The following is a 22457-nucleotide window of genomic DNA, read 5'->3' as shown; positions in this document are numbered from 1 at the left end:
GGTTACTCCTGGCTATGTGCTCAGAAGTTGCTCCTGGCTTGGGGGACCATATGGGACACCGGGGGATCGAACCGCAGTCCGTCCAAGGCTAGCGCAGGCAAGGCAGGCACCTTACCTTTAGCGCCACCGCCCGGCCCCAAGGCGTTTGCCTTTCATGCAGGAGGTCATCAGTTCGAATGACGTCCCATATGGTCCCCCGTGCCTGCCAGGAGCAATTTCTGAACCTGGAGCCAGGAATAACCCCTGAGCACTGCCGGGTGTGACCCAAAAACCACACACACACACACACACACACAAAAAGACAGGGACAGACTGGGAAATAGTTCAAAAGGCTGGAGCACAAGCTTTGCATATGGGAAGCTTGGTTCCATCCACAGCACCTATTGAGCACAGCTGAGGGGGATTCCCAAGCATGGTATCTATAGGAACCCATGAGCACTGCTAAAAATGGGGAGAGGAGGGAAGAAGGAAAGAAGGGAATGAGGGAAGGAAGGAACGAACGAACGAACGAAAGTAGGAAGAGAGGGAGGGAAGAAGGAAGGAAGAAAGGAAGGAAGGGAAAAAAGGAAGAAAGGAAGGAGATGGAGGGGAGAGGAAGGGAGGAAGTCCCTGACTGTCCTGTCCAGCAGCAATACTTTTCAAGGACACTAGATGGCGGGCAGGCTCCACATCCGGTTTTCTTTTCTAGTAAGTGCGGTCAGAAGAAAAATCAGTTTCCCACTTTTTTTATTTTGTGGGGAGCACACCCAGCTGTACTTAAAGAGTTTTCTTTTTGAGGAACCAGAGAAGAAACCTAAGTTCAAGGTTTGTTCCAAGCAGTAAGGACAAACAGCAGGTTGACTAGAGAGATTCAGCTCCCTTCAAGGGCCTGCGCCACTCTGTGTCCAGGACTCCTGGTGTTATCCCTGTGCCCACTTCAGGGGCCCAGGAGGTTCACAGCCAGGCCAACTCACAACACAGACCCACCCTTGAGGAAGCTCTGAGGCCTCGTTCTGGGCCAGAGGGTGTGTCATGGGGCCACTGGTCCAAGTCTGGCGGATGAGTCTTCCTTGAGGATTCCAGAGTGGTTGACTAACATTCATCAACGCTGACGCAGAGCTCTGGACATCAAGAGGGCCTCGCCTTGCAGAACTGAGTGGGGAAACTGAGATATGGAGTGGGGAAGCTGCTTGGCTCCATTAGTCAGTGGCATCAGGTGATGACTGTGTCCCGGGCCAGTTGTCCTTAGAAGCAGGGATGGTGGACAGGACAGAAGGGCAACCCAAGAGCAGGCAATGGGCCTTTCTTTTTTTTTTTTTTTTTTGGTTTTTCGGGCCACACCCATTAGATGCTCAGGGGTTACTCCTGGCTACGCGCTCAGAAATTGTCCCTGGCTTGGGGGGACCATATGGGACGCCGGGGGATCGAACCGTGGTCCTTCCTTGGCTAGCGCTTGCAAGGCAGACACCTTACCTCTAGCGCCACCTCGCCGGCCCCGCAATGGGCCTTTCTTTAGCATCGCGTCAGGTAGGCTGATTGAGCCATCATCAGAAATCACAAGTGGTCCCCTGGCCTCACCAGCTCCGCTTTCTGAGGACTCCGAAACCAGAAGTCTAGATCACTGTGCACAGTCCTCCAGCCCAGCTGCTTGCAGAAGAGGAGCTAATACTCCTTAGGGGCTGAGAGCACTAGCTCAGAGCTGGAAGCCAGCTGAAAGCCTTAAGAAACTGGTGACTGGAGGTTGCGCTTTTGAGTCACATACTTACTCCCTGCCTGATTCTTTGCAAAGGCCGTAGGCTGCCGCGGGGGGTGGGGGTGGGGTGGGTGGGTGGGTTGGGGGCAGTACTTCAAAGCCTGAGGGACCTGTGGGGCCCAAATGCTGGATGGGGCCAAGATCCCACCCAAGGTCACCAACATGTAGCAAACACCCGCCTGGGACAGAGAAAGGAGAGGAGAGAAAGAGAAGTCAAGCACACTTTTTATTCCTCCTGAAGTCTGATGCCTGATGCCATTGCTGCCCTGGGGTTTCAGAGAGAAGGAAAGAAAGACAGATGGAAAATCACCGGCCAGAGGTGGCCCGCTGAGGACCTGGTACAAAAATGAAAGAGAAGGGAATAGATACAAAGCAGACAGCATTTCTTTGATGCTTCATCTCTGGTCCCTCATGGACCAGCAGATGCTGCTCTGGTCACTATACTGCCCCCGCCCAAGGTTCAAGTCTTTCCTTTTATATCAGGCATGACAAGGGGGCATATCCAAGATCAACAATCATTACAGTGAGGATATCCAAAGGGCATTCCAAGTGCCAAGTGGGGGTATCAAGGGGTGGGTTCAAATCCAACTGCCATACATCTCTTCATCTGCCCATGAAGGTGGTGCTGATAGCTATGTCATGGGGGATGTCTTGAGAAGTAAATGAGGTGTGTATAGTGCTCAGAAGAATGTTTGGAATATAATAAGTACTTATCAAATACTGGAGTGGGGGCAGCATGGAGAGATAGTACAGCTGGAAAGGTTCTTGCCTAGCACATGGCCAATGTGGGTTTAATCTTCAATACCACATAGGATCTGAGCCATGAGGAGTAAGCCCTAAGTATAGCCGGGTATGACGCAAAACCAAAATAAGTAAACATTGGATGGAATGTTTTTTGAAGGGGTGGTATGTGTAGGGGGGACACACCCAACAGTACTCAGAATTTACTCCTGGCTCTGTACTCAAGAATCATTCCTGATAGAGCTCAAGAGATCCTATTGAAGGGCTGGAGCAATAGCACAATGATTGGGGGTTTACCTTGCACACACTACCAACCCAGGACAGACTCCAGTTCAATTTCAGGGATCCCATATAGTCCCCCGAGCCTTCCAGGAGTGGTTTCTGAGTGCAGAGCTAGGAGTAACCCCTGAGTACCACTGGGACTGACCCAAACTCTGAGAGAGAGAGAGAGAGAGAGAGAGAGAGAGAGAGAGAGAGAGAGAGAGAGAGAGAGAGAGAGAGAGATCCTATTTAATGCCTGCGATTGAAACTGGGTCGATTGTATGCTTGGCAAGTGCCTTACACATTGTACATTGTACCTTACACATCTCTCCCATTCTTTTATTTTTTTATCACTTTTATTTTTTTTTGGTTTTTGGGCCACACCCGGCAGTGCTCAGGGGTTACTCCTAGCTATCTGCTCAGAAATAGCTCCTGGCAGGCACGAGGGACCATATGGGACACCGGGATTCGAACCAAGCACCTTTGGTCCTGGATCGGCTGCTTGCAAGGCAGACACCACTGTGCTATCTCTTCGGCCCCTCTCCCATTCTTAAAAAGTTTATATTTTCTTTTCTTTTCTTTTTTTTTTTTTGGTTTTTGGGTCACACCTGTGGCACTCAGGGGTTACTCCTGGTCTACACTCAGGGGTAACTCCTGGCAGGTTTAGGGGACCAAATGGGTTGCTAGGAATCAAACCCAGGTTCATCTGGGTCGGCCGCATGCAAGGCAAACGCCCTACCAATGTGCTATGGCTCCGGCCCTATGTTTTCTTTTTAGAAAAGAATCTTTTTTTTGGGTGGGGGCACACCCAGTGATGCTCAGGGGTTACTCCTGGCTATAAGCTCAAAATTTGCTCCTGGCTTGGCAGACCATATGGGATGCTGGAGGATCAAACCATGGTCCATCCTTGGTTAGCGCATGCAAGGCAAATGCCCTACTGCTTGCAGCACAACTCTGGCTCCTAGAAAGGAATCTTTTTTTTTAAGAAAGGAATCTTTTATCTGTTTATTTGTTGAAGAGGTTTTTTTTTGTTTGCTTGTTTTGTTTTTAGGGGGCCACAGCTGGTGATGCTCAGGAGTCACTCCTGATCTGCTCTCAGGAATCACTCTTGGAGATCTCAGGGAACCGTAAGAGGCCCTGAGGATTGAACTCAGGTCAGTTAAGTGCAAGGCAAATGCTCTATCCACTGTGCTACCCACTCAGGTACCTTACCCACTCAGGCCCCAATTGGAGAGGATTTAAGCCACAACCACTAGTGTCCAGGGGCTATTCCTGGTCAATCCTTAGATTATCATATACATTGCAAGGAATCAAACCAGGGTCAGCCATCGTGGCCATATGAGAGTAATTGCCTTTCCTCCTGTACTAGCTCTTGAGCCCTAAACACTGGGTATTTTTATTTATATAAGGTATATACAACAGAATACTGTGCACCTATAAGAAAACATGGCATCTTACAGTTTGCTTCAGGTTGATGGAACTGGAAAGTATCCAGTTGAAGAGATATATCAGAAGGAGAAGGACAAACTCTGGATGCTGAGTTCTTTTACCCATAGAATACAGAGACTCAAAACAAGAGTAGAGATGGTATCAAATGATGACAAACCCTCAGCCTTGGATTACAAAACTGAGATCGCCAAAGGGGCTGGGATGGCAGGGAGGAGTTAAAAGAAGAAATGGGCCAGAGGTGATAGGGACATCATTGAGAGCTAGGGGGTATTTGGATGGCCATGAGTAAAGGACATCAGAGTCGTAGACATCAGCATTATTGTAAACTTGTTACCTAAATGTCCTACAATAATAATGAGATGTGTGGAACCATCCTCGGCAGTACGCCTGGCCAATCTGCCAAAATCCTGTGACCTGTCCTGGCTGGATCAATCCCGTTGGGATGGGTGTTGGGGCCTGCAACAGCAGGTGTTGGGAGCTGAGAGAGGTAGGTCAGCGTTTCCTCATCACACACTCTGGTTCTGAGGCCTCGCTGAGCCTAAGAGCCTCCTGATGTCATCAGACCATGCCAGGTGTTTGTTGGTGGCTCAGCTCCAAGTTCAGCTCCAGAAGGATCTTGGGCAATGAGGCCCAGACCACAGCAGTTACATTCTTGTCCATCTCCTGAAGGTGGGGGCTCAGCCATGCCAGGGAGAGCTAATTACAGCCATCGCCCTGCCAGCTTGAGTATACTGGCTTGTTTGTCCAACATCACTTCCCTGAGTCATCCAACTTGGAACCTGGAACCACCTGGGCCAGCAGGCTGCCAGGAGCCGGGACCATCTTCCTTACACCCAATCCAGCCAGGGCTGGCACTTCCGGTTGTTTCACCCTGCAGAAAGCAAGTCAGGGCAGTTTGACTGTGGGCAGAACCTGTGGTGGGGAACTGGGCCTGACCACAGGCCAAGAGCCCCAGGGCCCCAGCCAAGGGAGCCAAAACCTCAAGGCTTTTGGAAAATCAGCTCCACAGGGGAAAGAGGAAAACAGAGGGAGCACAAGCAGAAGCAGGGTGGTGACACCTCTCTGCACCCCACTGTGCTGTCCCCACCACCACCACATTCTGGGACCTGGAGCCTGACTGATCTGCCCAAACCCAGCCAAGCCCTAAGAGCCAGCAGGAAACTGAGTTCATCTACCCACTTAACCTGGGACTTTTCCAAAAGCAAAATAGGAAGAATAGGGAACTGTGCTGGGAGGGTGAAGGAGTTTTATTTTTTCAATTATTTTTTGAAATCTTAATTATTTTAGTTTTGGTTTATGATTGTCCTTTATGGGGGGAGGGGGAACACCTGGAGATGCTCAGAGATGACTCCTGACTCTGTGCTCAGGAATCACTCCTGGCAATACTCAGGACCATATAGATGCCAGGGATAGAACCTAGGTTGGCCACATGCAAGGCAAATGCCCTACCAGCTGTACTATTGCTCTGTCCCCTAATGTATTTTGTTATATTTTTATTTGAATCACTGTAAGATACACAATTATAAAATTGTTCATGATTGAGTTTCAGACATACAATGTCCGACATTCATCCCTTCACCAGTACACACTTCCCTCTACCAATGGCCCTATTTTCCTCTCACCACCACCTTTCCCTCTTTCACCTTTCACCACCCTGCCTTTAGAGCAGATTCTTCTTTTCTTTAGAACTTTATTTATTTTGGTTTTTGGGCCACACCCAGTGGCACTCAGGGGTTACTCCTGGATCTGTACTCAGAAATCACTCCTAGCTGCTCGGAGAATCACATGAGATGCTGGGGATCAAACCTGGGTCTGTCCAGGTCAGCCGTGTACAAGGCAAATGCTCTACCGCTGTGCTATTACTCTAGCCCTCCTCCTCCTTCTCCTTTTCTCCTTTTTCTTTTTTTTCTTTTCTTTCCTTTTTCTTCTTTTCACCCTCACCCCCAGAATTGAAAATGAGATTCCTCTGTGTGTGTGTGTGTGTGTGTGTGTGTGTGTGTGTGTGTGTGTGTGTGTGTGTGTGTGTGTGTGTGTTGCAAAAGGGACCAGCTTTCTGTCCATGAATCCAGAAGAAGAGGTTTCAGGCCAGGGCTGATTTCCACAGTCGGGACCATCTGGGGCCCAGCTGGCTAAGGGGAACCCGAGAAGACCCATCGGAGACCCATGTGATGGAAGGCACAGGTGGGAAACTCCTTCCCAGAGGCTTAGGAATGCGCCTCTGTCCTCCAAAAGTAGCTGCAAAGCCCCATAAAATGAAGCTGGGGCACCTCAGCAGCACCTCAGCGTCAGCCCAGCCTCCCCACAGCTTCCTGCTGCTTGTCTTCCTCTCCGGTGCCCCCAGTAATTGGAGGCTTGGCTTCAGCCACTCCCTGCCTGGCAATCTGCACCCCATTAAGGCCTTAGCATTCCTGTTGCCACCCAGGGCCACTCTAGTGCTTTCTAGTTGAGCAGGAAATGGGGCTGACAAACAGACGGTGCCCGGAGGGAAGGGAGCACGTGGAGGAGGCGGAGAAGACCCAGTTTTGGCCTTGGTGACTCCGAGGTAACCTCACAGTCCTAATGACTGACTTTCTGGTTGACCTGCCCAACCCAGCTCCCGACTCCCGGCCCTGACCCTGACCACAGCCTCATAAAGGAGTTTGTGGCTCCTTGGAGGGCAGGTTCATGGCAGAAGGATAGCCTGTGGGAGGGGAGGGGAGGGGGTCCTGCAAGCTTCACCCACCAAATAAATGTCCTGACCATGTGATTCCGGACAATTCTACTTCCTTTACCACATGGTCTAAAGGAGACATTGGAAAATAGAACCAAGATCATAAAAAACATAGGAAAAAACAGAGATGAGGGTGGAGCAATAGCACAGTGGTAGGGCATTTGTCTTGCACTCAGACAACCCAGGTCAGACCTGGGTTCGATCCCTGAAATTCCATTTGGTCCTTTGAGCCTGCCAGAGTTATTTTTGAGTGCAGAGCCACCAGTGACCCCTGAGCACTGCCAGGTATGATCCCAAAACCAGCCCCTCTCCAAAAAAAAAACAAAAACAAAAACAAAACAAAAAAAACCCCATAGAACTGGGGCTGGAGAACTAGTACAGCAAGTTAGGGTGCTTGCCTTCATGAAGTCAAACTAGGTTCCGTTCCCAAAAGCTTCCTTGGCTGTCCCTGGTCCCCAGTGGCCTTGGAACATGCCCTATCCAAAACACAAAAACAAGAACAAGAGTCGGAGCAATAGTACAGCTGGTAGGACATTTGCCTTGTATGAGGCTGACCCAGATTTGATCCCTGGCATCCCATATGTCCCCTGAGCTCTTATAGGAGCAGCTCTGACGGCTAAGCCAGGAGTAAGCCCTAGAAACTGCCTAAGAAATCAGGTTAAAAAAAAATACAACTCTAGGCTAGAAGAGAGGGTTTTAGGGTAGGGATGTGAGATCCCCATAGAGGACTCTATTTTCTTCAGCACCTGCCAGCCTCCCTTGTGGAAGCCTGGCCCAGGCCCTCTGCCCACTGTGGAAGAGGATGTTTGGGGTCCAGGCTGCCTGTGTCCAAACCAGAGTAGGCAGCAGAGGTCATGTGAAAACCCCAAATGTATCAGCGTCCATCCCTGGCAAGCAATGACCAGTGTGAGCCAGGCACTTGGTTCTTTTGGGGTGTCCACAGGGGGGACATCATTACCAGTATCCACAAGTCAGAGAGTTGGAGGTGTCTTCTCAGAGCGGAAGTCTCTGGCTCTTGTGCCTGTTAGCCTCACCCAGCTCTAGGTCCGGCAAAAGTCAGAGCTGAGATACTGCACTTCTGTGGGCCCCGTAACCCTCTCCCCAGTTCAGAGTCAATTGTTTCAGTTCACCGCAAAGCTTCCAGGTGTTCCAAACATTTTTTTGGGATTTGAAATAGGAGTCTTGTAGCACTGGGGATGGAGCTCAGGCTTCCCACAGGCTAGGCGCCTGTTCTATCAGCTCCCACTCTCCTGGAACTTTTTAGGAATGATTCTTTCAAACTAAGGTGGGGGTGAACCAAGACCCAGAAGCCAAAGCAAGGGGACATCTACCTAGCCAGCACCCCCTCCACCTCACCTTCTCCCAGTCGTAAGTGCTAGCATTTTAAAAGCAGGACACAGCCAGCCTGTGCATTCACATGAAGCTATTTCCAATCTGTGAGGCCATTTTTTCCTCCCCTTTCCCAAACTCCAGAAACTGAGGACCTTCAAGGCACTCTGGAGCTTCATACAGGAATCTCACTGCAAGAAAGAGTTGGTTTGGGACTGGAGCTATAGCACAGTGGTAGGGTGTTGCCTTGCATGTGGCAAACCTGGGACAGGCCTGGTTCAATCCCCGGCTTCCCATATGGTTCCTCCAGCCTGCCAGGAGCAATTTCTGAGCACAGAGCCAGGAGTAACCCCTGAGTGCCGTTGGGTGTGGCCCAAAAATAAAAAATAAAACTTTTTTGTAATAATACCGAGAAACCATAGAGATGAGGGCTGGAAGGAACGGCTCCCAAAGAGTGGTGAGTGCAGTTAGAAAAATAACTACACTGACAACTATCATGACAATGGTAGTGAGTGAAAGAAATAGATTACAGTCTTGATTATAGGCAAGGGGTGGGGGAGGAGGGAGATGGGGGACATTGGTGATGGCAGTGTTGCATTGATGAAGGGGAGTATTCTTTTTATAACTAAAACCCAACTACAAACATGCTTGTAATTATGGTGCCTAAATAAAGATACCCCCCAAAATAAAGATTTTTTGTTTGTTTGTTTGTTTGTTTTTGGGTCACACCAGCAGCACTCAGGGGCTCTGGCTCTATGCTCAGAAATTGCCCCCAGCAGGCTCGGGGGACCATATGGGATGCCGGGATTCAAACCACTGTCCTTCTGCATGCAAGGCAAACGCCTTACCTCCATGCTATCTTTCCGGCCCCAAATAAAGATAATTAAAAAAAAAAAAGAATAAGTTGGTTTGGGTAGTGGCTGTTGGTAAGTTAAGTGTCAGGTGCAAAGGGGCACACTGTATGTCCAAGTAGGGTGAGCATGTGATCTCTCAACCGAAACGTCTCTGTCTCTGTGTCTTCAACTGTGTCCTCTGCTCAGGAAGTTCTCACTGCACAAATGAGTAAGAAGATGTTCAGAAACTGGTGGAGGCGTTGGAGGCAGAGTTGACTTTGTTTTGCCTTCTTGACACGGGATGAAAGGTTCCAGCTCAGTCCCTCTAAGTACTTTCTTTGAGAGAGAACACAGCAGGTAAGGGGCTTACCTTGCATGCAGTGACCCCAGTTCAGACCTAGCATTGGATATAGTCCCCTAAGAAGCTCCAGGAGGTCAGAGTCAGGAGCAAGTTTTGAGCACTGCTCTGAGTACCCACCTCCCGAAAGAAAACAAACAAGAATCCTGGAGGGAATTTGAAAGACACCAATTACCCTCCTCTTGCCACTAAGACAGACTAAGGAAGGACGTGGAAGGGAAAATTTTCTGAGTGCCAAAAGGGAAATGAAAGGCTATGTTTAGGGTGAGGAAAAAAGATCAACTGTGTTCCAGCAATGACTTGGCCCGTCTGTAATGACATCAGGACATCTCTGACAGCCTCCATTTGCTTTTTTCTTTCTTTCTTTCTTTCTTCTTTCTTTCTTTCTTTCTTTCTTTCTTTCTTTCTTTCTTTCTTTCTTTCTTTCTTTCTTCTTCTTTCTTTCTTTCTTTCTTTCTTTCTTTCTTTCTTTCTTTCTTTCTTTCTTCTTTCTTTCTTTCTTTCTTTCTTTCTTTCTTTCTTTCCTTCCTTCCTTCCTTCCTTCCTTCCTTCCTTCCTTCCTTCCTTCCTTCCTTCCTTCCGTCCTTCATTCCTTCTGTCCTTTTCTTTTCTTTTCATTCTTTTTATTTTCTTTTTTATTTTTTTTTACTTTTTTTCTTTTTTTTTTTTTTTTGGTTTTTGGGTCACACCCGGCAGCGCTCAGGAGTTACTCCTGGTCTATGCTCAGAAATTGCCCCTGGCAGGCACAGGGGACCATATGGGATGCCGGGATTCAAACCACTGTCCTCCTGCATGAAAGGCAAATGCCTTACCTCCATGCTATCTCTCTGGCCCTTTCTTCCTTCGTTTTCTTTCTTCCTTCTTCCTTCCTTCCTTCCTTCCTTCCTTCCTTCCTTCCTTCCTTTCTTTTCTTTTCTTCTCTTCCTTCCTTCCTTCTTCTCTTCCTTCCTTCCTTCTTTTCTTTCTTCCTTTCTTCCTTCCTCCCTTCCTTCTTTTCTTTCTTCCTTCCTTCCTTCCTTCCTCCCTCCCTCCCTCCCTCCCTCCCTCCTTCCTTCCTTCCTTCCTTCCTCCCTCCCTCCCTTTCTTTCTTTCTTTCTTTCTTTCTTTCTTTCTTTCTTTCTTTCTTTCTTTCTTTCTTTCTTTCTTTCTTTCTTTCTTTCTTTCTTTCTTTCTTTCTTTCTTTCTTTCTTTCTTTCTTTCTTTCTTCTTTCCTTCTTCTTTCTTTCTTTCTTTCTTTCTTTCTTTCTTTCTTTCTTTCTTTCTTTCTTTCTTTCTTTCTTTCTTTTCTTCCTTCCTTCCTTCTTCTCTTCCTTCCTTCCTTCCTTCCTTCCTTCCTTCCTTTCTTTTCTTTTCTTTTCTTCTCTTCCTTCCTTCCATCTTTTCTTTCTTCCTTCCTTCCTCCCTCCCTCCCTCCCTTCCTTCCTTCCTTCCTTCCTTCCTTCCTTCCTTCCTTCCTTCCTTCCTTCCTTCCTCCCTCCCTCCCTCCTTCCTTCCTTCCTTCCTTCCTTTCTTTCTTTTCTTTTCTTCTCTTCCTTCCTTCCTTCTTCTCTTCCTTCCTTCCTTCCTTCCTCCCTCCCTTCCTTCCTTCCTTCCTCCCTCCCTCCCTCCTTCCTTCCTTCCTTCCTTCCTTTCTTTCTTTTCTTTTCTTCTCTTCCTTCCTTCCTTTTTCTCTTCCTTCCTTCCTTCTTCTCTTCCTTCCTTCCTTCTTTTCTTTCTTCCTTTCTTCCTTCCTCCCTTCCTTCTTTTCTTCCTTCCTTCCTTCCTCCCTCCCTCCCTCCCTCCTTCCTTCCTTCCTTCCTTCCTTCCTTCCTTCCTTCCTTCCTTCCTTCCTTCCTTCCTTTCTTTCTTTCTTTCTTTCTTTCTTTCTTTCTTTCTTTCTTTCTTTCTTTTCCTTTCTTTCTTCTTTCTTTCTTTCTTTCTTTCTTTCTTTCTTTCTTTCTTTCTTTCTTTCTTTCTTTCTTTCTTTCTTTCTTTCTTTCTTTCTTTCTTTCTTTCTCTTCCTTCCTTCCTTCCTTCCTTCCTTCCTCCCTCCCTCCCTCCTTCCTTCCTTCCTTCCTTCCTTCCTTCCTTTCTTTCTTTCTTTTCTTTTCTTCTCTTCCTTCCTTCCTTCTTCTCTTCCTTCCTTCCTTCCTTCCTCCCTCCCTCCCTCCTTCCTTCCTTCCTTCCTTCCTTCCTTCCTTCCTTCCTTCCTTCCTTCCTTCCTTCCTTCCTTTCTTTCTTTTCTTTTCTTCTCTTCCTTCCTTCCTTCTTCTCTTCCTTCCTTCCTTCTTTTCTTTCTTCCTTCCTCCCTCCCTCCCTCCCTCCCTCCCTTCCTTCCTTCCTTCCTTCCTTCCTTCCTTCCTTCCTTCCTTCCTTCCTTCCTTCCTTCCTCCCTCCCTCCCTCCCTCCCTCCCTCCCTCCTTCCTTTCTTCCTTCCTTCCTTCCTTCCTTCCTTCCTTCCTTCCTTCCTTCCTTCCTTCCTTCCTTCCTTCCTTCCTTCCTTCCGTCCGTCCTTCCTTCCTTCCTTCCTTCCTTCCTTCCTCCCTCCCTCCCTCCCTCCCTCCCTCCCTCCCTCCCTCCACACCCAGCAGCGCCCAGGGGTTATTCCTGGTTCTGTGCTCAGAAATTGCTCCTGGCAGGCTCAGGGGACCATATGGAATGCTGTGAATCGAACCCAGGTCCGTCCTGGATCGGCTGCATGCAAGGCAAATGCCCTACCACTGTGCATCTCTCTGGCCCCTAGCCTCCATTTTCTTCTCTGCCTCATCTGATCTTTCTTCCCTTGGTTTTCGCACTGCCAGGGGTCAGACTCTGGGTCTTAAGCAAATGGGGGAGAGGCCAGTGCTCTAGAGCCAAGCTGCAGCCCAGTGCTGCCGCAGTTTATCATCTGATAGTCTCATCCTGGGAGAGGTAAACAAGAGAATTTAGGTACAAGCACTTTGCGAGGGTAGGCGTGTCCTACAGTCAGCGATGCTCATTCATAGTTGACTCCTGGCTCTGTGGTCAGGGATCACTCCCAGAAGGGCTCAGGGGACCATATGAGGTATCAGGGATTGAATTTGGGTCAGCAAGTGTCCAACCCACTGTACTATCACTTTGGCCCCAAGGGGGTATTACTACATTCTTTTAATCTAGACGAATGAGGGGCCCAGGGAGGGCTGCATTGGTAGAGTGCCTGCCTGGCAGGATGGAGGCCCAGAGCTTGATCCTGACACCACCTGGCATGCTCAGTCCCATCAGCCATCACCAGGTATATGATCTTCAGTGGGCAACACAGTGAAATGTGTAGGAGCAGCACCACCAGGGGTGTGATTTGGATACCAATAAAAAAGCATTTGAGTGTTTGCTTCCGCAGCACATATACTAAAATTGGAGTGATACAGAGAAGATTAGCATGGCTCCTGTGCAAGGATGGCACACAAATTTGTGAAGCGTTCCATATTTAAAAAAAAAAAAGCATTTGAGCATCTCAGCCAAGTAACAAAGAGAATGAAGAGGGTACAGACATGGTCTCTCACTTTATAACGAGCATTCAGGGAACCCGAAATGGTCCCTCCCATTCCATTGGGTTAGGGAAACCCACTTCACTCTTAGTTTCCTGGGTTAGAGAGAAGACAACAATGTCCACAACAATAAAATCAAGAGATCCAAACTATAACAAGCTAAACATTAAATGAACCTGTTACACTAGTAGACCAGGGGGCTAAGGGTAGAGATATGAGATGCGGGCCCGGAGAGATAGCACAGTGGCGTTTGCCTTGCAAGCAGCCGATCCAGGACCAAAGGAGATATGAGATGCATGCTGGGAACTCTGGTGGAGAGAGGTCAACACTGGTGGTGGGAATGGCCCTAATTCACTGGCATTATATAGCTGAAATATAACTGTGAAAGACTTATAATTCAGAATGGTCTTAATAAGTAATTTAAAAAAAATGAGAGAAGAGAAAGAAATGCTGCTGATATAGTGGATGGAAAAAATGTACATTGAAAAACTGAAATCCAATTATGAAAAACTTTTCAATAATAAAAATAATAGGAAAGGGCCAGAAAGATAGCACAGCAGTAGGGCATTTACCTTACATACAGCTGATCCAGGACAGACGGTGGATGCATTCCCAGCATCCCATAAGGTCCCCGGTGCTTGCTAGGAGTGATTTCTGAGCACAAAGCCGGGAGTAACCCCCGAGTGCCACCGGGTGTGACTCAATAACAAAAAACAAACAAACAGGGGCCGGGCGGTGGCGCTAAAGGTAAGGTGCCTGCCTTGCCTGCGCTAGCCTTGGACGGACCGCGGTTCGATCCCCCGGTGTCCCATATGGTCCCCCAAGCCAGGAGCAACTTCTGAGCGCATAGCCAGGAGTAACCCCTGAGCGTTACCGGGTGTGGCCCAAAAAACCCAAAAAACAAACAAACAAACAAACAAACAAAAAGCAAAACAAAAAGAGTTCTCAGCCCAGAACTGAAGCAATAGTACAGCGAGTAGGGTAGGGTGCTTGCCTTACTACAGCCAGCCCAGATAAATTTCCCAGCATCTTATAAAGACTCCTGAGTATTTCTAGGAGTAATTCCTGAGTGCAGAGCCAGGAGTAAACTCTGAACATCAGAAGGGTGTGGTCCCAAACCAAATAACAACAAAAAGTTCTGACTGGGTCCTGTCCTCAGATAGTCTGTTGCCTTTCATGACTTAACATAATCAGCTAATTACCAAACTACAGCACAGGATTTAAAAGATAACTTTGAAAACACCTTGTAAAACAAAGTTTTTTGTTTATAAAATATTTTTATTATAAGAGTGATCCTGGAAACAGGGACACAGGGAAATCCTTTGCATTGGGTATGACTGACTTGTAGGACGAACCAGGTAGGACGAACCAGCTGCGTGTGGTGAAACGTAGACAGCTAGGAAAAGGCTATTCTTTTTTTTTGTGTGTGTGTGTGGGGGGGGGGGTTGGGTCACACATGGTGGCAGTCAGGAATTACTTCTGGCTCTGCACTCAGAAATCGCTCCTGGCAGGTTCGGGGTATGGGATGCCGGGAATGGGACCGAGGTCCATCTGGGGTTGGCCTTGTGCAAGGCAAACACCCTACCACTGTGCTATTGCTCCAACCTCTTTATCCCCCTATTCTTTTGAGCTCTGCTTCTGCCTCTCTTCACTGAGTTCTTTGTTTGTCTTCTCTGAACCCAAGTTTAGAGAAGATCTGTGTTCAGAGAACATTGTGTTCAGTTCCACATCCATAAAACTAAAAGATTAATTGTGCTGTTACTCTTATCGAAGCACTATGAGATTTCAATGAGATGAGGTCCCAGAGAAACAGTTCAGTAACTGAGCATGCCTTTCTGCCTTGCAAGCACATAATTTTTGAGTTTGGTCTCTAGTGCCACCACATTCACAAAGTCCCAATCCTGGCAATTTTGTGGTTGGTGATCCCAGCAATTTCCTGGTGCACTGCAGTTAGGTGTGTGCAAGCAATACACACAGAAAAGGAGTTTGATTCTTAACAATCACTGTTACTATTTAAGATGTGGGAGCACTGTGGCCAGCAACCTCTGGCAAACGTGTGAGCACAGCAGCGAGCCCTCATGATCACTGTGGCCAGAATGTGTGTGAGCACCACCAGAAAGTGTGGTCCCATTGGGCCAGAGCAATAGCTCAGTGGTAGGTTTGCCTTACACGCGACTGACCCAGGACAGAACCTCAGTTCGATCTCTGGCATTCCCAAGTCAGGAGTGATTTCTTTTTCTTTTCTTTTCTTTTCGTTTCTTTTCTTTTCATTTTTTTTTGTTTGGTTTTTGGTTTTTGGGTCACACCCGGCAGCGCTCAGGGGTTACTCCTAGCTCTATGCTCAGAAATTGCTCCTGGCAGGCTCAGGGGGACCATATGGGATGCCAGGATTCAAACCACCGTCTTTCTGCATGCAAGGCAAACGCTTTACCTCCATGCTATCTCTCCGGGCCCGCCAGGAGTGATTTCTGAGTGCATAGCCAGGAGTAACTCCTGAGAGTCACCCAAAAACCAAAAAAGAAAAGAAAAGAAAGTGTGGTTCCTGTTGAGCACATGAGCAGGCACCTCAACTAAAGGAGAACAACCTTTGGCAAGTGCCCAGACACATATGCAAACACCACAACCTGATATGAGACCCCCCCTGACAAGGCCATAGCTAAAAGCTGTCAGGCATTTGTGAGACACCCCAGTCATTGCAACAACATCAAGAACAATGAAGTGGAGTGAAGAGATAGTGCAGAAGATAGGGAATTTGTCTTGCATATGGCCAATCTGAGTTTGATCCCTGGCATCCCATATAGTCCCTTGAACACGGTTAGGAGTAGTTTGTGAGCACAGGATCAGGAGTAACCCCAGGAGCGCTGCCAGTTGTGGTCTCCCCCAACACAAACACACATAAAAAAGAAGGTGGAGGGGCCGGAGAGATATAGAGGTAAGGCATTTGCCTTACATGCAGAAGGATGGTGGTTCAAATCCCGGCATCCCATATGGTCCCCTGAGCCTGCCAGGAGCGATTTCTGAGCAGAGAGCCAGGAGTAACCCCTGAGCACTGCCGGGTGTGACCCAAAAACCAAAAAAAAAAAAAAAAGGGAAAAAGAAAGTGGAGGGCCAGAGCTTAGAATCGGCAGGAAGGGTGCTTGCCTTGTACCCCCCTCCCATATACGGTCCCCTAAGCTTCACTAGGAGTGATCCCTGAGCACAGAGCTCAGGGGTAAGTCCTGGGCATAGCTAGGCATGACCCCAAATCAAAGACAAATTAAAATAAATAGCAAATAATAATAAAGTAAAAGATGTAGTCTTGTTCTTTGGCAGGAAATGTAAAGAACATTTCAGCATTCAGAGAGACCTGAAGTGAGGGAAGGACTCAGCTTTCCAGCTTGCTGGAGCATGAGCCTGTTAGTGTCTCTTAAGTTATAGGCCTGGAATCTTCTAGCTAATAAGCTAGAGACCGTGAACTTGCCAATAGTACCAGGTACCCCCCAGCCTGCCGCCCAACACAAGCTCTTTATTTTCTTTTTTTGTTTGTTTTTTGGGTCACACCCAGCAACACTCAGGGGTTACTCCTAGCTCTGCACTCAGAAATCATTCCTGGCAGGCTCAGGAGATCATATGTGATGCCAGGGATCGAACCTGGTTCCATTCCGGGTTGGCTGCGTGCAAAGCAAATGCCCTACCACTAAGCTATTGCTCCGGTCCCCAGCTCTTTGTTTTCTTAATCAAGATCTCTCACAGGGCCAGGGAGAGCACACAAAAAGCTGGAGCACTACACACAGAAATTAGGGTTCAATTCCCAACTCCTCATGGTTATTCCCTAAGTGCTATTGAGTGTCTCCCCAAACTGTGCCCCCTCTACAACCTCCCAAAAAGATATTTGTTTCCACTTTTTTTCTCTAGTCCAGTGCTTCATCTTCATTTTCAACAGCTTCCTGAGTTTTCAGCAGCCTCCTCCGTGTTCGATTCTGTTGTCATCTCCAACTATAGCCCAAAGTCCCTTCTCCCCGTGTCATTCTCATTTCCTTCACCCCTGACGAGGCTTTTCTGTTTCTCTGGTCCTTTCAACCCCTTCTGCTCTGCTTCAGCCTTCGCCTCTTGCCACCACATTCTGTTCTTTCTGCCTTGCTACTCACTTCCAAAACCTTGCCCTATGCAAATCTCAAACCGCACTGATGTCCCCCTACTTATGGAACTGAGGAGCACCTGGTCTGATTTTAACAACCTTCTGGGGTTGTTGTTGTTGTTGTTGTTGTTTGGTTTTCAAGCTACACCCGGTGATGCTCAGGGTTCCTCCTGAATCTGCGCTCAGAAAGCACTGCTGGCAGACTCGGGGGACTATATGGGACACTGGGGATCGAACCCAGGTCCGTCCTAGGTCAGCCTCATGCAAGGCAAACGCCCTACGGCTGTGCTATCAATCCAGCCTCTCAACAATCTTCTGGATCTTCAGTTCTGTGAGATTATTCTAGCCAGGCAGGTCTCCATTTGCTCTCCCTGAACCAAGCAGATTGGACAGCCCCACTGCCAAGTGTGCCTAAGGTTGCCTAAGGTGAAAGTCACTACATTGATACCCTAGGACTCAGCATTCACTCCAACTTTACACAAGATCATATGATTCATGGCTCTGGATCCCTGTGGTGTTCACTCAATTCTTGCTCTCATAACATCTAGTAACCTCTTTGCTTTAACAGAAATTAAGAAACTTCTGGGGCCAGAGTTATAGTACAGTGGATAGGGTGTTTGCACATGGCCGACTTGGGGTCAATCCATGGCATCATATATGGTCCCCCAAAACAGCCAGGAGTAATTCCTGAGTGCATAGCCAGGAGTAACTCCTGGGCATCATGGGGCTTCAAGCAATGTCATACCCTCAAGCCATAATGCAGCACCTGGGTGCATGCCATCAAGAGGGGTTTCCAGGCTCCTCTGAGCCATGCTGTGTGAGACACTCCTCCACCACCCCCCAAAAAAAATTGGAAGGCTCTTGCCTTGCATGTGGCCAACCTGGGTTTGATCACTGGTACTCTAAATGGTTGTTCCTAAACACCCACCAGGAACAGTTTCCGTGTACAGAACACTGAGCACAGCTAGGTATCGCCCCAAAGCCAAAAATAATTTTAAAAATTTGGGATAAGGGGCTGGCATGGTGGCGCTAGAGGTAAGGTGCCTGCCTTGCCAGTGCTAGCCTAGGACAGACTGTGGTTCGATTCCCCGGCATCCCATATGGTCCCCCAAGCCAGGAGCAACTTCTGAGCACATAGCCAGGAGTAACCCCTGAGCGTTACTGGGTGGCCAAAAAAATAAATAAAAATAAAAATTTGGGATAAGAGATAATATAGCAGGTAGGGCATTTGCCTTGCACAAGGCCATGTGAGATAAATCCCCAATACTACATATGCCTCTAACCCCTGCCCCGCCCCGCCCCGCGCCACCCCCCACCCAGAGCACTGCAGGAGTGATCCTTGAATGCAGAACCAAGAGTAAACCCTGAGCACCACTGGGTGTGACCCAAAAATAAAAACAAAAATAGAACATGGGATCTGGAACGGGGAAGATGGTTCAAAGTGCTGGTACTCATTATTTGCATGCATGAGTGCTGGGTTTGAGCTCCTGAACCACTTGCCCTCCCCACCTCCCACCCCCAGTATCACTGGGAACAGTAGCTAAGCCCCAGACTCAATGGCTCAGTAGAGTCCTTCCAAAGAGTCACCACATAACCCCACATAAAACAGGAGTGCAAACATATATTTCACAGCAGTATCCCCAGCTGCAGCTGCATTCTTCAAGATGCTCATTAGAGGGGTCAGCCCATGTTGCTATTAACAGATGAATGGGTAAACAATTAGTGGTGTGTCATACAATGAAAGACTACTCCAGAAATAGTAAGTCAACAAGTATTTCTAAGAAATAGAAATTCTGGGAACTGAGAGATGGTACAACAGGTAGGGAGTTTGCCTTGTATGTGAATAACTCGAGTTCAATCTCCAGCATGCCATACAGTTCCCTGAATGAAGAGCCAAGAGCTCACTTGATGTGGCCCCAAAACAAAACAAGGAAACATTTTTTTTTTTTGTTTTTGGGTCACACCGGGCAGCACTCAGGGGTTACTCCTGGCTCTACGCTCAGAAATCGCTCCTGGCAGGCTCGGGGGACCATATGGGATGCTGGAATTCAAGTCACCATCCTTCTGCATGCAAGGCAAATACCCTACCGTTGTGCTATCTCTCCGGTCCTTATTTGGAAATTTTGTGTGTGTGTGTGTGTGTTGTTGTTGTTGTTGTTGTTTTTGGGTCACACCTGGCAGTGCTCAGGGGTTACTCCTGGCTCTATGCTCAGAAATCGCCCCTGGCAGGCACAGGGGTCCATATGGGGTCCATATGCCAGGATTCAAACCACCATCTTTCTGCATGCAAGGCAAACACATTATCTCCATGCTATCTCCCCAGCCCACCATACTACCTTTTATTTTTCTTATATCCCACAGGTAAGTGAGATTGTTCTATGTCTATCTCTTTTCCTCAGACTCATTTCACTCAACATAATAATTTCCATGTCCATCCATGTATAGACAAATTTCATGACTTAATTTTTCCTAATGGCTACATAGTATTCCATTGTGTAGATGTTTCTTTAGCCACTCATCTGTTGTTGAACATTTAGATTGTTTCCAGATTTTGGCTATTGTAAAAAGCATTGCTATAAACATAGAAGTGCAAAGGGTATTATTGTATTTGGTTTTTGTGGTCCTAGGGTATATCCATAGGATTGGTATTGCTGGATCATAAGGGAGCTCAATGTCCAGGGCTTCTTCATTTTTTTTTTTTTTGGTTTCTGGGTCACACTTGGCAGTGTTCAGGGGTTCTCCTGACTCTGCACTCAGAAATCACTCCTGGCAGGTTCAGGGGATCATATGGGATGCCGGGGATCGAACCTGGGTCCATCTTGGGTTGGCTGCATGCAAGACAAATGCCCTATCACTGTGCTATCACTCCGGTTCTGTTTTTTTTTTTTTTTTTTAAATAATTGTGATCAACAGAATCCTTCAGAGGATTCTGATTTTAAGATATATAGTAAGTCAGGGCCCTTCCCACCACCAGTGTCAACCTCCCTCCACCAATGTCCCAGAGTGCATCCTTTTTTCTTTTTTTTTTTTTAGTTTTTGGGCCACACCCGGTGACGCTCAGAGGTTACTCCTGGCTATGCGCTCAGAAGTCGCTCCTGGCTTGGGGGACCATATGGACGCCGGGGGATCGAACCGCGGTCCGTCCAAGGCTAGCGAAGGTAAGGCAGGCACCTTACCTCCAGCGCCACCGCCCGGCCCCTCAGAGTGCATCCTATACCATCATCCTTTTCCCCTTGGCCTGTCAGTAGTATAACAGGCCCATTTAAGGTTAGATTGTTAAAGTTTAGGTCCCTTGATTATACTATTGTTGACTTTGGCTTGGATATTTAGTTTTGTCCTTATTTATTTCCCTGCCAATGCATCCAAGACCACTTGGCCCCTGGCCCCCAGCCGTTTTTAAATCTTTTCTTCTTAGTTTTATAGAATAATGTGGAAATATGTGGTAAAATAAAGAAATTAAGGTTCTATAAAAATGGCAGAAACCCCAATTTAAAAGCTAAGAGATTAGGGGCCTGGAGAGATAGCACAGCGGCATTTGCCTTGCAAGCAGCCGATCCAGGACCTAAGGTGGTTGGTTCGAATCCCAGTGTCCCATATGGTCCCCTGTGCCTGCCAGGAGCTATTTCTGAGCAGACAGCCAGGAGTAACCTCTGAGCACCGCCGGGTGTGACCCAAAAAAAAAAACCAAAAGAAAAACAAAAAACCAAAAAAAAAAAAAAAGCTAAGAGATTAAAAAATCCAATTTAAAAAAGGGAGTATGTGTGGCAGGTGTTTTGTATAGGCACAGCAAAATATGGGGGAAATAGAAAGGAAAAACCTTTGGCCTAAAACCAGGGAGATCTTACCCAGAGCATACTGGCTTAAGACCAACTATAGGCTCTAGGCATACTAAATTGTATAACCCAAAGTCTTTCTCTGTGGTCCCAGTAAGATATTTACAATTAAGGTTGTCACATGATTATTAGAGATCCTGGTACAGATCCTATGTCAAAGTCAAGGTGACACGGAGCATTTTCTGGTTTCATTTCATACTTAGGTGGCAATGCAGAGAACCCTGCCCTGAAAGCAGATTGTTGCTGTTACCAAGTCATCACTGTGTCATATGAATCCACTCTGGAGCAAGTAGATGCCAGGGACATTAGCATTAGGACCTTCCCTGGAAGAAGTCCGATTCCTGGTGCTGGTGTAGAAAACCATTCTGGTTCTATAGATGGGATTCAAGGTTCAGGGAGTAAATGGCCAATGCCCGATCTTCTGGAGCCTAAGTAGAGTCACTATGACAAGTGTTCAGGCTGTGAAGCCCCACTGCAATATAAAATTTATGTATTCCTAGTAGATAAGAACTTGTTTCCACACATAAGATTTCCCCATTTTAATGTGTCTCTGCAAAAAGGAACACTGCCACATGTACTACTGGTGTATATGAGGATAAAAATAACAAGCCAGGGGGCTAGAGAGATAGCATGGAGAAAAGGTGTTTGCCTTGCATACAGAAGGACTGTGGTTTGAATCCCAGTATCCCTTATGGTCCCCTGAGCCTGCCAGGAGCGATTTCTGTGTATAGAGTCAAGAGTAGCCCCTGAGCACTGCCGAGTGTGACCCCAAAAAACAAAACAAAACAAACAAAAAATAACAAGCCAAACAATCCCAATATCCTGGTTCTAACATGAATTTGGAGCACAAGAGAGACTTATGTACTAGAATTTCCTACTAAATAGATCCCAAAAAAAGAAATGGGGAAAACTGTCATTACATAAGATACATCATAAGTGGGATCTGAGAGATAGCACAGCAGCAGGGCGTTTGCTTTGCACATAGTCGATTCAGGACTGTGGTTCAAATCTTGGCATCCCATTGGTCCCTGGAGCCTGCCAGGAGAGATTTCTGAGCGCAGAGCCAGGAATAATCCCTGAGTGCCACCACCAGGTGTGACCCCCCCAAAAAAAGACTAAGATACACCATAAGAATTATACCTATTAAGGAAATACGTCTAAAGAAATATTCAAAAGAGATATACATGTCCTTTTAAGTCTTTTGAAATAGTCTGGGGGAAGGAAAATAAAATTTGGAGCATAGCTTCAACCTGTGACATAGTCTTGTAGAAAATTGTCTGTGGGGGCCAGAGAGATAGCACAGCGGTAAAGCAGGCACAGGGGATCATATGGGATGGTGGGATTGGCTGCATGCAAGGCAAACAACCTATCACTGTGCTGTCTCTCAGGACCCACAAATCATTTTCTATCCCTTTCACTCTCTTAACTCAGATCTGTTATCCCCCCCGCCCCCCGCAACCTGTATTACCCTCAGTTCTTAACTCCTCAGGAACGAAATGCTTCCTGCCTCCTCAGCCTGCTGCCAACTAGCTCTCAAAAAAAAAAGTCCAGTTTTTTTGTTTGTTTGTTTGTTTTTTTGTTTTTGGGCCACACCCAGTAATGCTCAGGGGTT

General features: G+C 47.4%; 1 protein-coding gene and 1 non-coding gene across 2 annotated transcripts in view; both read left to right on the top strand.

The window, feature by feature from the left end:
- UBE2H (ubiquitin conjugating enzyme E2 H) overlaps positions 1-22457 on the top strand; it is a 325238-nt gene that overhangs the window by 110280 nt on the left and 192501 nt on the right. The gene's annotated exons all lie outside the window — the stretch shown is intronic.
- On the top strand, positions 12732-12838 carry LOC126027128 (U6 spliceosomal RNA). The gene has a single exon (XR_007502206.1). It is a non-coding gene; the product is annotated as a U6 spliceosomal RNA (small nuclear RNA).

The sequence above is a fragment of the Suncus etruscus genome, chromosome 1 (genome assembly GCF_024139225.1).
Source record: "Suncus etruscus isolate mSunEtr1 chromosome 1, mSunEtr1.pri.cur, whole genome shotgun sequence".
Classification (NCBI taxonomy): Eukaryota; Metazoa; Chordata; class Mammalia; order Eulipotyphla; family Soricidae; genus Suncus; species Suncus etruscus.
This window is presented reverse-complemented; position numbering and strand designations above follow the sequence as displayed.